The sequence below is a fragment of the Galeopterus variegatus genome, unplaced genomic scaffold (assembly GCF_000696425.1).
Source record: "Galeopterus variegatus unplaced genomic scaffold, G_variegatus-3.0.2 Scaffold888, whole genome shotgun sequence".
Taxonomy (NCBI): domain Eukaryota; kingdom Metazoa; phylum Chordata; class Mammalia; order Dermoptera; family Cynocephalidae; genus Galeopterus; species Galeopterus variegatus.
The window spans coordinates 241,859-259,396 of NW_007726999.1; positions in this window are offsets into that span (position 1 = coordinate 241,859).

The following is a 17,538-nucleotide window of genomic DNA, read 5'->3' on the forward strand; positions in this document are numbered from 1 at the left end:
GCCCTTAGATAGCCTCAGGAGGAAGCTGGTCACCAAAAAGACCAAGTCACTGGAGGACTGGAACTTTCAGCTCCAACCATTGGCCTCCAGGAGGGGGGTGTGGGCGGGCTGGACATTAAACTCTATAAAAACTCACGAACCATGAGATCTGATGAACGTCTAGGTTGGTGAACACATCAAAGTGCTGGGAAGTTGGTATATCCAGAAAGGGCATAAAAACCCAACATGTGTTCACCCCCATACTTTGTCCTATGCATCTCTTCCATCTAGCTGTTTCTGAGAGGTAGCCTTTATACTAAACTGGTAAACATTAAGTAAAGTTGTCCTCTGAATTCTGTGAGCCATTCTAGCAAATTACCAAACCGGAGGAATGGGTTGGGAAACCCCCAAGTTATAACTGGTCGGTCAGAAATACAGAATGCCTGAACTTGTGATTGGCATCTGAAGTGAGGGCAATCTTGTGGGACCGAGCCCTTAACTTATGGGATCTGACACTAACTCCAAGTAGATTGTGTCAAAATTGAGTTAAATTATAGGACATCCAGCTGGTGTCCAAAGAGTTGCAAAATTGTTTGCTGTGGTAGAAAAACACCCACATATTTGATGTCAAAAGTGTTGTATGAGTGTAGAGAAACAGTGTTTTCCCAGAAGCATAGCTGTGTTCCAATATAACTTTATGTACAAAAACAGGTGGCAGCCAATTTGGCCAGTAGCAGTGGTTTGCCCATACCTTGATGATGGCAGCAAAAGCCCAGCTTCTCCCAGGAAGAATTCGACACAGAAGAGTCTTGCTGACACAGAAAAAATAAGACAAGATATAAATGCTTTTAGTTCCAAAGAATTCTAAATGTAGCTAAGGGTTAGGAAAGCAGGTGCTGGCTTCCAGCTTATTGAGTCAAAGCCTTTGAGGGTAAACTACCAGGTCCCAAGATCAGAGGGTTTTTCATGGTATGCACTAGGTTTAACTATACGAAAAGTGCTAATATTTGACCACTATTGACAAACAAAAATGGCAATTGTGGAACTTATATATATGCAGAAATAATAATAATAATGGTTAGGTTTTATTGAGTACTAACTATATTCTTGGCAATGGGGCCAATATTTTGCATGCATTCTTTTACTCATTTTTTTATATCAAATGTGTAAGGTCACTATTACTATTTGCATTTTCACAATAAGGAAATTGATATATAAGCTATTTATATACCTTGCCCAAGAACTCACAACTAGAAAATGCCAGAATAGAAAATACTGGAACTGGACTCAAGAAGATTGAATCAGAAGTCCCTGGCTAGGCTGAGTGCAGTGGTGTTTACAACTAATTAATCCCAACCAGTTACAGAGTTCTTTGTCCCTTCCTCACTACCACTGCTTCACTTGACTAGCCTTAAAAAAAATTTAAAAAATAAATAAATAAATAAAAAATTTCCTGCTGTTAGCCATCAAAGAATTTCATGTGGAAAATAACCACTTTGGAAAAGTGTTTGAGGCTATGAATGAAGACTTAAAAGGGCACCATTTTATTTTGACTCAGTGTTATACAAATGAGCTAAATATGGCCCTTGAATGTATGGCCAATATGTTGCTTGCTTCTTCGCAGTAGGCTGGAAACTGTTAACCTCAAATCCCACTGACATCAAACTCAAATTCTTACCCAACCAATTGTTTTAAGTATAGACCTCCAAAAGCATATTTTTGTAGCATATTTTTATTTTAACTTCTATCTCCATGGTTTTATTTAAATAAAAACATGCAAATATTTTAACATGCTTATTTTAAGTAACAAGTATATGGTGTTTTAATATTAGTTTATATAACACCAAGGTTAAGGGTTTGGATCCCTGTACCAGCCAACCACCAAAAGATACAAATAAAAAAAATTATTTCACATATTTCTGCTGTATTTCAAAAATATGTTTGAAATAAATACCAGAAGATAATAATTTGCCTGAAGACCTATCCTATCAAACAGAGAAACTGAGATTTGAACAAAGCAATTTGACTCTTAGAGTCTGTGCTCTGTTAAATTAAAATGGAGATCAGGCCTGAAGAATCCCTGAACAGACAAAGCCAGTTAGGCCTCATAGTGACCTTAACCTTGCTTGATTTGCAAACCTAAGTGAAACTTAACTTGGACTATTTCTTTTAAATACCTATATTAAAGGAAAATGAAACTTAAAGCTAACCAATCAGAAGCCACCAACTAACTTATAGTTATATAATTAGGAACTTTCCAGCAGGATAGATATATAAGGCAACTCTATAACTGTAACCAATCAAATATTTTCTTTGTTTTACTTCCTTATTTTTCTTATAAAGCCCTCCCCTTACATTCCCTTGGCGAAGCTCCAGAACCACTTCCTGTTTGGAACTGCCTGATTCCTAAATGACTGTTTGTTCAAATAAACTCTTTAAAATTTAATTGTGCCTCAGTTTACCTTTTAAAAGCTCTTAACCTTTATACTTGGTCTCATGGAAAGTTTCTTTCCTTTTTTTAAGATGTGGACACTTCTAGGCAGGTTTTATAGGTAGGCCTTTCTCTACTCTTTAGTAAAAGAGACCTTGATATCTGCCTTTAATGGTCAGTAGTGTAGGTGAGTTAATTTACCATAAAATATTTAATTTTTGTTTTGTTTAAAAACTCTCCCAATTAAATTAATAATCTCAATATTCCATTTCCATGTTCATTTGATATTTCATGAATGCTATTGGCAGAATTAATTTGGGTTATTACATTTTCTTTTCATGATAAAAAAAAACTTACCATATTTAAACTTAGAATAGTAATGTAAATTCAGCATAAATATTTTCTCACTCTCAGTTCAGTTGTTTATTAATAGGCTGCCTGTGTCCTACTAGAGTTTGCCCCATTACAGTTGTAGTATATGTATATGTATTCCAGCTCCAAGTGGAAATACAGATTATACTGCTAGCATTCAGTTTCTTGCAATCGATAAATGGATCCCATCAAATTCTACACTTTTGAGTCTCTATACACTTTCTGTCAAGCTGAATTTGCATGAGGACATAGTATTTAAATGCATAATAAAATATGTCCTCTGAAAAGAATGAGAAATAAAAATTCTGATGCCTTGGAGCTAAAGTAGTAAGTTAGGGAAAGTTACTAAAGCACTTTAGATGTTAGCTTTATAGGTCTTTACATTGAGCATTTGAGGAGACTGCTATCTCTTCTAGGTTTTATAGGTGTTCTTTGGTGGCAGTAGACGTTTACTGCTTAATACCAGAGGTTTGTCTCTGGTACATTTTTGTGGTTTTTTTCCATTTCTTTGTTGCATTATTAGCTACCACCACCGCTTAAACTCTGTCCTGGAACTAATATGTTGTTTTTTGGTGAATTCCAAAATTGGGAAATTTCCTGTGAGGACCAGAACTTGAGTCTTGTGATTGAGCTAAATTGCTGCTTTGCTGCTCATTTACTAGGAAAGGCTTTTTATGTGGATCAGATTTTAATATTTGACCTTTTAATCACTTCCATGTCTTGCAAGGTCAGATACAACTGGGCTGTGTAGAAATTCTGGCCTAGGACTGAGTCTTCCCAGAAAACTGCACCCTTGCAGTTCTATGGCCCTGACGAGTCTCCACTGAGTGGGGCTGTGCCAATTGGAGGGCAGATCAGCTGCCCACCTGTGCTCCAATATCCCCCTGGTGGGCTTGCTTCCCCACCGCACTCCAGACACTTCCCGTGGGGTGTGCCATGTACCGGTCCCTTTTGATGACTCACCAGCTTCTGGGTGACTCCTTCCTTTGGTTGCTCCTATGTGGGTCCATGGGAACACTGTCAGTGATCTTGCTGGCATAGGGGCTGGTACGGTACACTCCAAAACTCTCTTTTCCTCTGCAGATTCCAGGCAACTTCAAGCAAAGGGCTCACCTGTGGCTTTTGCTGGCTCCTGCTCCATGTGTGCTATAGCTTCATCCAGCCTCTCACAGGACCAACCCTGAAGCTACTGGGGCTTGAAATGGTCAGAGCTGACCCTTCTCCCTTCCACCCCAGCTTCTCCCTGCTTCACTAACTCCAAGGGTCTCTCCTCCTCTTCTCCCAAGTTCCAGAGATCCCAGGTTGGCAGTCTTTGATTTATAATAGTTGTAAATTGATTGGTCACTGGGGAGAGTGATGCTGGGGACTGTCTATTGTGACATGTTGATGACATCACCCTTTTATTAACACTGTTTTTAAACAGAGTCTAAGAACTAATGTTTTTGAGTTCTTATGTGCTAATCACTTTAGAGTAATGTCTCTTTTAATTTAATATTACACATATTATAAACTTGGTTCCATAGAAAAATATAATTTAAATAGTCCCTGTAATTGGGAAAAATGAGATGGACTGACTGATAGAGACTTCCAAGAGATAAAATGGTTGCTAAGTAAATTTATTACAAATAATGAAAAAGAGAAGAAAAATGTCAGCACAGAACTGCATAGAAATTAAAATAACAGGTATGTTAAAAATTAAATAGATTTTAGTGAATTACTTTAATCTTTTCAATTTTATAAGTAACCAGTCACTATGAACCACCAAGGAAAATGAGACCACGGAGTACATACAGATAAAATGTACATATTAGTGCTCCCCACTTTTGGTGAAAGTGAACCGGGTGATTAAGATCAACCTTCCTATTGAATATATAAAGACCTTTGCAAATTAATAAGAAAAAGGTAGACAATGGGAGGGAAAATGGGAAAAGCACCTGAACAAGCACATCCCAATAGAGAAAATTCAAATAGTCAGTACCACATGGAAAGGTGCTCAACCTCACTGGTAATTAGGTAAATGCAAATTAAAAGTACAATGGTATGCCACCACATATCCATCAGAGTAGAAAAAATAAAACATCTGATAATATACATATATCAGAATGGCAAAATTTTTTTAAAAAATATATGGAATTGCCAAATATTATCAAAGATGTAGAGCAATGAGAATTCTCATGCACTATTGATGGGAGTATACATTGTTAAATCACTTTTGAATAATGTCTGACAGTAAAGCTGAAAATGTGCAGTCTGTGATCTAGCAATTCCATTTCTGGGTGTCTCTATCCCACAGAAATGTGTGCTTACGTGCATCAGCAAACGTGACCTAGAATGTTCCCAATGGTGTTGCTAGTAAAAACTCCAAACAGGAACAACTCAGTAGTAGAAGTTATAAACAAATGGAGGTCAGTCCATACCATACTACAGCAAGAAAATGAATGAACTACACCTCCATATGGCAGCAGGAGTAAATCTTAAGCACAAAAGACTGAGCTAAAGAAGCTAGGTTACATACTATATGATTCCATTGATACATATTACACAGCACGAAAGTTAGGATAGTGGTCACTGGTAGGGGGTAGATTGGTTTTATAATCAGAAAGAGGGAGGTGGAGGACTTCTAGGGGGCAGGTGTCATACTATATTTTGACATGGAGGGAAGACAGATTGGTGTTTTTTAATAATCTGTTAAACTACATATTCATGGTTTATAACAATTTGATATGTTATGACACGAGATGATACATTAAAGAAATTTATCTCACTGGAATTTCAGAAAGATGAGTTTAATTATGCCCTAAATATGTAATGGATGCCTACAGAATACCTGTGCCTGTAGCTCATAATTTAATACAGGTGAGCCAAAAGAGAACAAAGGTAGACTAAGGGAGTTTCACTCCTTTTATTTAGAGTTATCAACAAGGAGTATTATTGGAAAATTCTCTAGTTAAAGATGAAAGAAACAGAAAAGTAGGTGACTAAATAGAGCCAAAAGACTACAAATGGTCCCTGAAGCCTCTAACATCTGGGAGGAACTTTATCCACTAATGAATTTCCTTCCCAGGTTCGAGTTCTATTCTGAAGCTTGTTTGAAAATTGCTTGACTTTTCTATCCAGTTCTTTGTGCTTTTTCCACATTTCCTGTAAAATGTTTCTATTAATTTCCTTAAACTACTGACCAAGCACTTACAACATTCATTATTTGGAGGAAAATAAAAGAAATCAAATTCAATCATTTTGAAAGCCCCAGACTAAGTGTTGGAGCCTACAGGGTAAACACAAAAATCAAACTTGAGAACTTTTGACCTTCTTCTCACTGACGTATGTTGAAAGCAATTTGTGAATTTGTATTTCTGGCCCCCTGAAAACAACAGCAGCAACAACAAAAACAACAACAACAACAACAAAACACACTTGACCAAAACTAAATTTCCTGCAAACAGCTTACCATGCCATTTTTGACAGCTTTCTCTACTACCGTAATTTATAACCTTGGGTGTGACAAGAGACATTTCAGCAAAGATGATGACTCTTGAGTTAAGAAGTTTAGAAATTCAATCTTGAAGAAGGGAGTAGGTCTTTAGTCAGAATGTATTGTGCATCAACCAGTATAGTGGCTAGAAGAACACAGTGTTGTAATGAGTTGCAATTTACTAAAATTTTCTTGCAAGTGGCATAGATGACTAAATTAAAATGCAAATCCCTGAATTAAAGCTAGCAAACATGTTTTACCACTGCAGCTAGGTAAGAATGGGCAGTCAAAAAACTTGGAATAGATTTAATTGTCCTGAAAACTATGAATAGGATACGATGACTGAGATAAAAATACTCTTATCTCTGTTAAAATACCTTGCTACTTGCTGTTGTACGTTTTAAAAGCATGCTCTCGGATAGAAACTTCAAATCTTCTCAGAAAACACATCTACTGTCCACACTAAGTGTGCAAATCGGCTATGGTTGCTAAGAGACCAGGTCTTTAAATTAGTTCTGTCTTCAAAGGCCAAAGTTAGAAGGGAAAAAATCACTTTCTCCTAATTGAGAAAAAGAGGTATGCAGTTTAATGCTAAACAGTACAAAATGTCACTATCTGTTTCAGGATTTGTTTGTATGTTGCTGGAAATCATTTAGAAATATATGTCCACTAACTCCCAGCAAAATATTTTGCATCAAGAGAATGTTAATCAAGAAAAACTAAGGTCTGTTCTTCGATTAAATATATATAGATAGTTAAAGTTTTTTTTTAGAAAGATGCAGAAACTTCTAACATGTTAATCTCATAGTTGTCTTAATTATCTCAATCCAGTGACTTTAACTTCTCCATCCACATAAGCCTTCTATATTCCTTGTCATTTTTTAAAACATAACATTGCTTGAAACTTTTCTACCTCTAATGTTTGGATTCTGCATTACCTTTCTCAGTTCACAACCTTCCAGAGTGTGATTCTTTCATTCTCTTACTCCTATGACAAATATTTGATGGGGAAAGGCAGTGAAGTCATGTGGAATATACTAAAAAGCATATGTACTTCACAGGGCCTGGTTTTCCAAAGCCTTGCAATTTCAAATATTGACCTTGCAGAGGACTGGAAATTTTCCTAAGGCTATAAGTCTCTGCTATGCGATAAATATTTGTGGCACAGCAAGGTTTCTGGCTCAAGGACAGACTAGTTACTGATTGTTATGTACAGATACTAAGAAAATGCTGTAAGAAGGAATGTTTGCTAAGATCAAGCTTGTGTTGATAAGATCACTTAATTGTCTACTGGATGTCATCTGGCTTGTTTCACTGAAAGTTACCAAGCTATATTGTTAAACTATAACCCCACCTATGTCTCTTCCTGTAACTTCCTTGTCTGGAACATAAAGGCAGGAAGAGAACCCCAATTCAGTGTTAATTTCCCAAAGAAGGGTTGCCTGTTACTGGAGGATCCCAGGGAAGTTAACCACTTCAGGGTTTCTCACTGCTCAGAAGAGATGGGCTTTGAGTAATCCTTTGTGGCTCCGTCACCCAGGGGAAGTGGGGTGAAAAATCCATGGGGGGCAAAGCAACACAAAGCAACAGAGTCATCCAATTTTGACTCTCTGGTTTCTGCCTTTAGCATATGAGAAAATTGTGGAGGACATCTACTAAAGTAGAAAACACTGAAAGAGAAACATATTTAGGAAAAGAAAACGATGAGTTCAAGTTTAGATACAATTAGTTTAATATGCCTGTTAGACAATAAATGTATGTAGAGTTCAGGAGAGAAGACCAGTTTGAAAGCCACTGACACACAGATGATAATGAAGCTGTGATGGTTGGTGAGGTCATCTAGGAAGAGAGTAAGAATTAAGAAGAAAAGAGGTCTCAGAGCCAGTCTCTCAAAAACTCTAACATTTAACAGTTGATTGAATGGAGAGGGGCTTAGAGAGTAGCCAGAGAAGCATGGTGTATATTAACCATAGAAAGAGAGTGTTTCAAGAAAGAGAGAGAAGAAAACAGTGTCAAAGGTAGGTGGTGAAATGTTGTCAGAAGTCTGAGGACTGTGCTGGACCTAGCAACATGGAGGTCATCAATGATCTTGGTAAAAGCAATTTTGATCATGTGTAAGGTGCTGAATAACATGTAAAGTGTGAGAGAAACGTGAAGAAATGGAAATGGCAAGTACTGAGCATTCTTTTGAGAAATTTGGGTGATAAGGGGAAGAAGAACAGGGCAATGGTTTGATATAAAATTGGATAGAGTGAGGGATTTTTGATTGGGTAGGGCTTAAGTAAGTTTGTACGCTAATGGAGAGAGACCCAGGATCCAGAGCATGGGGGAGACCTGGGGCTTAGAGAGGAAGTGATATTTTGCCATTGTAAATTGGTTTGTAAATTTTGTGATGGGCAGTCAATTAAGTCCCCATCAAGTAATTTCTACTTCCTCATTGAAATTAAAGGAAAAATTATCTTCTGAGTTTGTGGTGGAGATAGAGGGCTCACCTGACTAAATCTCAGGCTTTAGGTGTGATTTGAGCAGGGCTCCAGCTCCATTTCCTTGTCATTCCCTCAGCCCTTCCTTTTTTCAGGAGTCGGCACTCTTCCCTGACAAGCTCTCAACATGGCAGTAACATGGTGGTAGAAGTTCCAGGTTTCACATCTGCATACCACAAAGTCCACAAGGAGAGAAGGTCTATGTTTCAGAATTTCCAGGGAAGTCATGAGATTCACTCAGGTTGCACAGGCATAGGTCATGTACTCACCCATTTACAGGTAACCATTGCCAAAAAGATGGACTGTACTGTTTGGATTGTCCTAATTCATAAGTTTGATCCATGGGTCTGGGAGAAAAGTAAGTGCTCCTAAACCCCATGGATCTCCAGTGCAAATAAGGGGTTGTTTGAAAGGTGGAGAATGGGAAATAGATAGTGAGGAAGGAAAACAAATGTGTCTACTACAGAAAGTAAAGAAGGAATCTTGGAATCTTCTCCTTTTTTCCTGATTAGTCTGGCTAGAGGTTTATCAGTGTTATTGATCTTCTCAAAGAACCAGCTTTTGGTTTTTGTTTTCTGTTGTATATTTCATTGATTCTGCTCATTTTTATTGTTTCCTTTCTTCTGTTTCCTTTGCTCTTTATTTGTTCTTCTTTTTCTAGTTTATTAAGATAGAAGCTGAGACCTTTCTTTTTTCCCAATACAAGTGCTTAGTGCTAAAAATTTCCCTCTAAGTATTGCTTTAGCACATCCCACAAATTTTGGTATTTTGTGTTTTCATTGTCAGTTAGTTCTGAATACTATCTTTATGATTTCTTCATTGACCTATGGGTTATTTAGAAGAGTGTTGTGTTATGGGTTAAATTGTATCCTCTGCCAAAGATGTTGAAATCCTAACCCCTGTACCTATAAATGTGACCTTATTTGGAAAATAGGGTCTTTGCAGATGATTACATTAAGATGAGGTCATTAGGGTGGGCCCTACTTCAATATGACTGATGTCCCTATAGTGTCCTTATGAAAAGGGAAAATTTGGATACAGAGGCACACACACATAAAGAATTCCATATGAATATTGGAGTTATGCTTCCATAAACCAAGGAATCCGAAGATTGCTGGCATGCCATCAGAAACTAAGAGAAAGGCATAGAGCAGATTCTCCCTCACAGCCCTCAGAAGGAACTAAGACTGTTGATACCTTGATTTTGGACTTTTAGCTTCCAGAACTGTAAGACAATAAATGTCTGCTGTCTAAGCCACCCATTTTGTGGAACTTTATTTTAGCAGTCCTAGCAAACTAATACATTTCATTTTTAAATATTTCAGGAATTTCCAGATATCTTTCTTTACTTATTTCTCATTTAATTCCATTGTGGTCAGATGACATGCTTTGTACAATTTAAATCCTTTTAAATTTACTGATGTTTGTTTGATGGCCCAGAATATAATCTACCTTGGTGAATGTTTCATGTACACTTGTTGCTGTTGTTTGGTGGTTTGTTCTATAAATGTTAATTAGGTCAAGTTTGTTGATCATATTGTTTGTCTTCTGTATCCTTGTGGATTTTCTCTTTTTGTTGTGTCAATTATTGACAGAGATATATTGAAATCTCTGATTATAATTTTGAGTATTTATTTCTTCTTGGAGTTCTGTCAATTTTTGCTTCATATATTTTGAAGCTCTATTTTAGGTCTATGGTCATTTAGAACCATGATGTCCTTGATTGATTTATTCCTTTATCATTGTGAGACTGGCCTCTTGGTCAAAGGGTACAAACTTTCAGTTATAAGATGAATAAGTTCTGAGGATATAATAGACAGCATCATGACTATAGTTAATAACACTGTAACAATACAGTATTATTATTCAAGTATACTTGAAATTTGCTAAGAGAATAAATCAGAAGTGTCCCCACTGCCCCCCCAACACATGCACAATGGTAATTATGTGAGGTGATGTGTTAATTAATTTGATTGTGGTAATTATTTCACAATATATATGTATATCAAATCATCACACTGTATACCTCAAATATATACAATTTTTATTTAATAATTATGCCTCAATAAAGCTGGAGAAAAAAATTTTAAAAAGTGAGTTTCTTATAGTTGGGTCTTGATTTTTTATTTAATCTGGCAATTTCTGTCCTTTAATTGGAGTATTTAGGCCATTTACATTTAATATGATTATTCTTATGTTTCGGATTAAATCTATCATTTTTCTATTTATTTTGTATTTGTTTCACTTGTTTTCTGTTACTGTTTTATCCCTTTTTGGAAGCATAAAGGTTAAAATCCTATCTAAAGGGTCTCTTATTCCTGATGGAACAAGAACAGAAATATAAATAACATTATTTGAAGTTACAAAAGTAACCAAAATAAAAACTTAGAATAACAACCCAACTATCAAACATTGGTTGTAGGACATTGGAAACATGTGAAGGATAGTATATAATGAGCTAATTCTCATATTTTATAGAAGATGTTAATAAAAATTGTCTTAATTTGAAAAGTTAAGAATATTATTTAGAATTATAAAGATTGTCAGTAGAATATCTAAAAATAGAAGGAATTAAAGAGTTTCATCAGGCAATAGCACTGGATGGTAGTATGGGGTGAAGCAAAAGATTGTTGTTTTTCTTCATAAGCTCTCCTGTACTCTGCCATTTTACTATGTAAATGCTTTAGTTCAATAATTTTAAAATAAAACATAGACATTGTAGAGAGAAAGAGAGTTAACTGACTAAGAAATATTAATGAAATTTCAGCTATTATTAAGAGCCTTATTAAAATTCTTATCTTCTAAAAAATGAGAAGGAACCCCACCTTTGGAAGCAGAGGTAGAAGGTATACCCTTGTGACCTGAGTGTTCTCTTGGATCAACTTTCCTATGTTGAATTGATGAAAGGGGTACCATCTAACAGATTCTCAGAATCATTGATGGATCCCAGAATTATTCTCATAAATATTTAAGTAGGAGCAGACGACTACCACCAGGTAATGTTAAACCATAGCAAGGACAAGAATGGGTGTAGATCCCACAGCCAGACTCCAGGAACCCCTGGCCACCCAGCTGCACAGAATTACACCAAATGATTCATTAACTGTGCAGTAAAACAGTTCAGCTTTTTGGACTTACTGATTACTTTATTCTGGGAAGGTGTTCCTGTATTTGGTTTTTTATCCTTAATTATAATTGTGTGTCCTCCTCATAAACACTGTGATTTGTATTGCTTCTTCAGATCTACATGCTATGCTTAATTGGTTTTCCCCTCTTACTCTCACATTCCTATTCTCCCAATTATTGATGCAGTTTGTATGTCTTGTCCCCTCCAAAACTCATGTGGAATTTTGATCCCCAATGTGGCAGTGTTGGAAACTCATTGAGTCATGGGGGCGGATCCCTCATGAATGGATTAATGCTCTCCCTGGGGCAGGGGGGATTAATGAGTGAGTTCTCGCTCTATTGGTTCCTGCAAGAGCTGGTTGTTTAATAGACCTTGGCACCTCCCCTCTCTCTCTCTTGCTTCCTCTCGCCCTGTGATCTGCTTGTACCTGCTGGCCGCCTGCCACTTTCCACCATGAGTAGAAGCAGCCTGAGGCCCGTGCCAGATGCAGCTGTCCCAGAATCATAAGCCAAAGGAACCTCTGTTCTTTATAAATCACCCAGTCTCAGGTAATTCTGTTATAGCAACACAAAATGGACTAAAACACCCATTATCCCGCCACCAGGTAGCATACTTTTGTCTATGAGAAGCTTTTGTATTTTAGTTTATAAAACATTACTATCTACCTGGTCAAGGTATAGTCCTGACACAGGTAAAATACATATATAGAAATAAGTAGATCAGTGTCCATGGAAATCTAAATCTTCAAAGCAAAAGGAAATCTCATTATGTTACCAGCCTCTGCATTGCATATCTCAGTAGGGTTTATCTTTACTCTTCACTCATCTCTATCACTTTATGAGTATCTGAGTAGTACATAAAGTAACCATGGTTACTGGAATAAAACTCCTCTCATGTGTGAAGGCAGAGGCTGAATACGTTTGAAGTGTTACTCATACCTCTACATCTTAAAATTGTTTAACAAATTGAACTTGTCTCAACTGTTCTGCTTCAAATGGCTTTCGTCATTATTTGAAAGGCATGCACTTCTTCATCTGAAGTACCTGCTAGTTTGATACTTATAACACTTCCTTCATATCATATTTAGTCGAAATTCTCCTCCTGCCCTATTACCTGATGTTTTCCCCTTCATGGAATTCGTTTCCAAGTAAATAGCCTAAGAAATGGTTTTATGAGCATTAAACAATTCTTTGATACATTAATTTTGGTAGCATTGCATGACAGCAAGTACGGAGAAAGAAAAAATCTCTAGGTTGACATTTTCTACTTAAAGGAAAAGAAGGAATTTACCTGTAGATCCTCTAAAGCACGGAACTAGACATTCATTTTATAATAATATAGAGAAAAATATAATAATTATTGAGTGCCAGATAATATATTACGCAAGGAACATAAATTTTCTTATTTCTGATATAACAGCTTTGTAAAGATTTTATCATCCCAGTTAAACATCCCAACTAATAAATCTCAGTGGCTGGAGTCTGAATCCAAACCCTGCCTCCCCTCCCCCGCTGCACCAACATTGTATCACCTGCTGCCCTGCTTTTAAGTGGTAGACCAATGGGTACAAAGTTAAGCTATCTACCCTAAGCGAATCAATGAACAGTATATGTGTGCATTGAAACAACATACTGTACCCCACAAATATGTACAAGTAAATGTTAAAATTTAATTTTAAAACAGTAAAATAAAAAACAAAAAAGACTCTCACCAACCTAATCATGACATAATCTAAAATCAACTTTTCCCAGAATCTCTATAGAAACAAAAATCCTGAATACCAATTTTATGTGAGGTACTTTTTAGGGCACTGGGATCTTTTCTTCTAAGAAACTTACCCCTGAGAAATTGACCTATTATCTCACTATGTTATAGTAGACTTTTGCCTTACCATTTTTTTTTTCTCTTCCTGCTTGTGAAATGTGGGTAGAAATCATAAAAAATGGCTGGTATTGGTCTTGCTCTTATTTCTTCTTATATTATCATAATAAATTATTGAATGTGTTTTATTGTCATTTAATGGAGGTGGCAATGTCTAAGACGAATCAATTAATATACAGTACTTATCAAAGCAATGATTATTGACATATAGGCAAGATTTTGCTTTCCCTAAGTTTTATTGTTTTTGAGCCATAGCACAATTGAATTATAATTCCAGGTGGTGATTCTCTCAATTAAGAGTTTTCAACCCATTTTTCACGGAAACCCTGAGATATTGACATGTTTTTAAAGAAAATATGATCACAGTTAGTACTCTCCCTTCTTCAGATTCAACCTGAATATTACATTAGAAAAGAGAATTACAAGGTTTGAAAAAATCATAGAAGTATTCCCAAAGCCTAAAAATCTTGAAAGTTATTTTTTCTTTTAAAATGAAGTGTTTTGAAGAAGATAGCAACTGTGGACAGTCAACACTATTGTCCAACTACAGAGAACACATATTAAAGTAAAATTCCAAAGGGTGCCAAAAGATACTTAATATAAAGTAAGTGTAAACAAAGTTAAACCTCAAGGATTGAAAAAGATCAAGAACTGTCAGGGTAATATCCACAAAGCAGAAGAAATTTTGAGTTGTTGTCAACTCTGAGACAATCTATAAAGATCAGAATCCTGTTGGAAAATTAAACCAGTGAAAAAGATTTTCTCTCTTTCTAGCTTTCAACTTGGGATCACAAACATATGTCTTTGAGACTTCTTAGCCATTTTTGAGTTGTGCAGGTTGAGTGAAATTCAAAGAATTCCTTTCTCCCCAATTCATCTATTGAATCATTTATTTATAGCAGCATGGATGCATGCCTATCTATTTTATACTTTGGGTTATAATCCAATACTACTTTATTTATTTTGTTCCTCAAATTGTTCCTGCATTGGCTATTGGGAGCACATTCAGATTGCCTTCTGAAATTCCAATAATTTCACTACGCTTCAGAAAAGGAAAAAAAAAAAAGTAGGGGTGGAGATACCTGGAAATAGGGGGAAAGCACAGGACTGGGAACCAGGAGATCTCAGTTCTAGTCTCAGTTCTGAACCAACCAACTTTGTGACTGAGCTATTCACTTAGCCTCTCTGAAACCAAAGATCTAAGGCACTGTAGCTTAGTGGTTATGGGCAAGACTTAGCTACCTCTGTTCATAGTCAGGCTCCTCCACTTACTAGCTATGTTAACTTGGGCAAGTCAATTAACCTCTCTCTCTGTGCCTCAGTATCCTCTGGAACTTGGGGATAAAAACAGTAACCCCCCATAGGGTTGTTGTAAGGAATATATGAGTTACGTAAACATATATCTACTTTATTTATGACTGTGCCCCATAGATTATGAGTGTTGAATGACATGGTAAAATGAGGACAATAGGTCTGTGCTACTTTACCCCTTGGGGCACTGTGACACATGGAAAAGAGTCTCGAGAAGGATAAAATACTCCACCAAGGTGTTGTTGCTGTCTTAATGAAGAATAAAAAGCAATACGCCAGTTTTTCCACCAATCACCTTTTTTATTTCCAGGATCTCATCCAGTATTCCACATTGCATTTAGTCATCATGTCTCGTAGCCTCTCTGGTCTGTGACATTTCTCAGACTTTCCTTGATCTTGACAGTTTTGAAAACTACTGATCAGGCATTGTGTAGAATGTTCCTCAGTTTGAGTTTGTCTGATGTTTTCTCATTATTTGGACTGGAAATATGGATTTTGGAGGAAGAAAACCACAGAGGTAAAATACTCTTCTCATCACATCACATCAGGGGATACACAATAGCCATATGACTTATCTCTGGTGACGTTGACCTTGATTGCTTGGATAAGGTGCTGTCTGCCAGGTTTTCTGCACCATAAAGTTACAACTTTTCCCTTTCCCTACTCCATTCACTGGAATGAATCACTAAACCTAGTCCACACTGGGTAAGAGGGGGCATTAAACCCCATCTCCTGAAAGGGGTATTTAAATATTATATCAATATGGATGCATGGGTATTTATTTTACTCTTTGGGCTATAATCCAATACTACTTTATTTTCTTGCTCAAATTTTTCCAGTTGTGACCATTGGGAGTGTGCTCAGATTGGCTCCTGTGTCCCTTTGATATATCCTCATACTTTTGTTCTGAGTAACTTCCTTGCTTTCTGGCACTACAAGATACTCCAGGCTCATCTTGCCTCATCTTGTCTTCCCTGCTCTAGCTCTAGAATAAGCCATTTCTCCAGGAAGCCCTCATGCCTTTTAATGGGGAACAATAGATTTCTGACTCTTAACATGGTTGGAACAACATGAGATCTGAGGTCTGGGTGTGAGTTCTGACTTCCTGTACATAGCAGCTGTGTAGCTGGGAACACATTCCCTCCTTGTAACGTGGGGATAAGGAGGCAGGGCACCTCCTAGCACTTAGCACAGTGACTGGCACATAGGGAACACCCAATACCTGTCACTTACTGTATTAGTTTCTTGATGCTGCTGTAACAAATCATCACAATTTTTGTGGCTTAAAACAACACGAATTTATTATCTTACAGTTTTGGAGGTCAAAAGTCTGAAATGAGTCATAAGGGGCTAAAATCAGGGTGTCAGCAGGATTGGACCCTTCTTAGGAGTTTTAGGGAAGAATCTATTCTTTGCCTCTTTCAGATTCTAGTGGCTTCCCCCATTCCTTGGTTCCTGGCTGCATCAATCCCATCTCTGCTATTTTCTCCGTGTAGCCTTCTTCTACTGTACTTTGATCCTCTTGCCTCCCACTTATATGGACCCTTGTGATTACACTGAATTCTCCTGGATTATCCAGAATAATCTCTCCATCTCAATATCCTTAATTCAATCACGTCTGCAAAATTTCATTTTTACGTAAGGTAACATATTCACAGGTTTCAGAGATTGGGATGTGGACATATCTGGGAGCCATGATTCAGCCTACAACACTTACTATCTTTGTTATTATTTCAGTGCTTGATTTGTCAAATTAAGGATGTAAAATAAGAGAATACTAAAAATAAAGGGAATAGAAACTTCCAGATATTCATTTTCATAACAAAATTAATAACAGTTAGCTATAGTTATCATAACAAATAATTACTTTGGAACCTTGCCAAAAAGGCCTCAGAATGTATTTCTTTGACGTTGCTCACCGCATTTGTCCTTCTCTTCCTTTTGGCCTCAGAAGTCTCTTTGCCAGAATGAACTGTCACTTTCTAAGGACATTTGCTTTTGCACTTAACCCTTCTCTTTTGGTCACCATGTGTTTCCTGTGATATTCCCTGACTCTCTCCTCTGGCTCTTGTCCAATCTTCTCTTTTTACTCTCTGCTAGGCTCTTAGAAAGAGTTGCATACTCCAGCTGTCTCGGTTATTACTTTTTAATATTTTACTACAATTAATAAATTAACTATATGTAACATTATATAAGTATTGTTTATTAATTATTAGTTTAGTGATGTTAAATTGGTTCTAATAGCTACCTAAAATCTTATTTTTTTAAATTTATTTATTTTATTCAAAATATTTAACATTTATTTGTACATATTTGTGCGGTACAGTGTGTTGTTTCAATATGTGCATATACTGAACTATGCATATGATTTACTTAGGGTAGATAGAATAGTTTTGTACCCATTAGTCCACCTCTTCTCTTCCCTCCTTACCCACCCCCTTCCCAGCCTCAGGTAACCATTATTCTATTCTCTACTTATGTG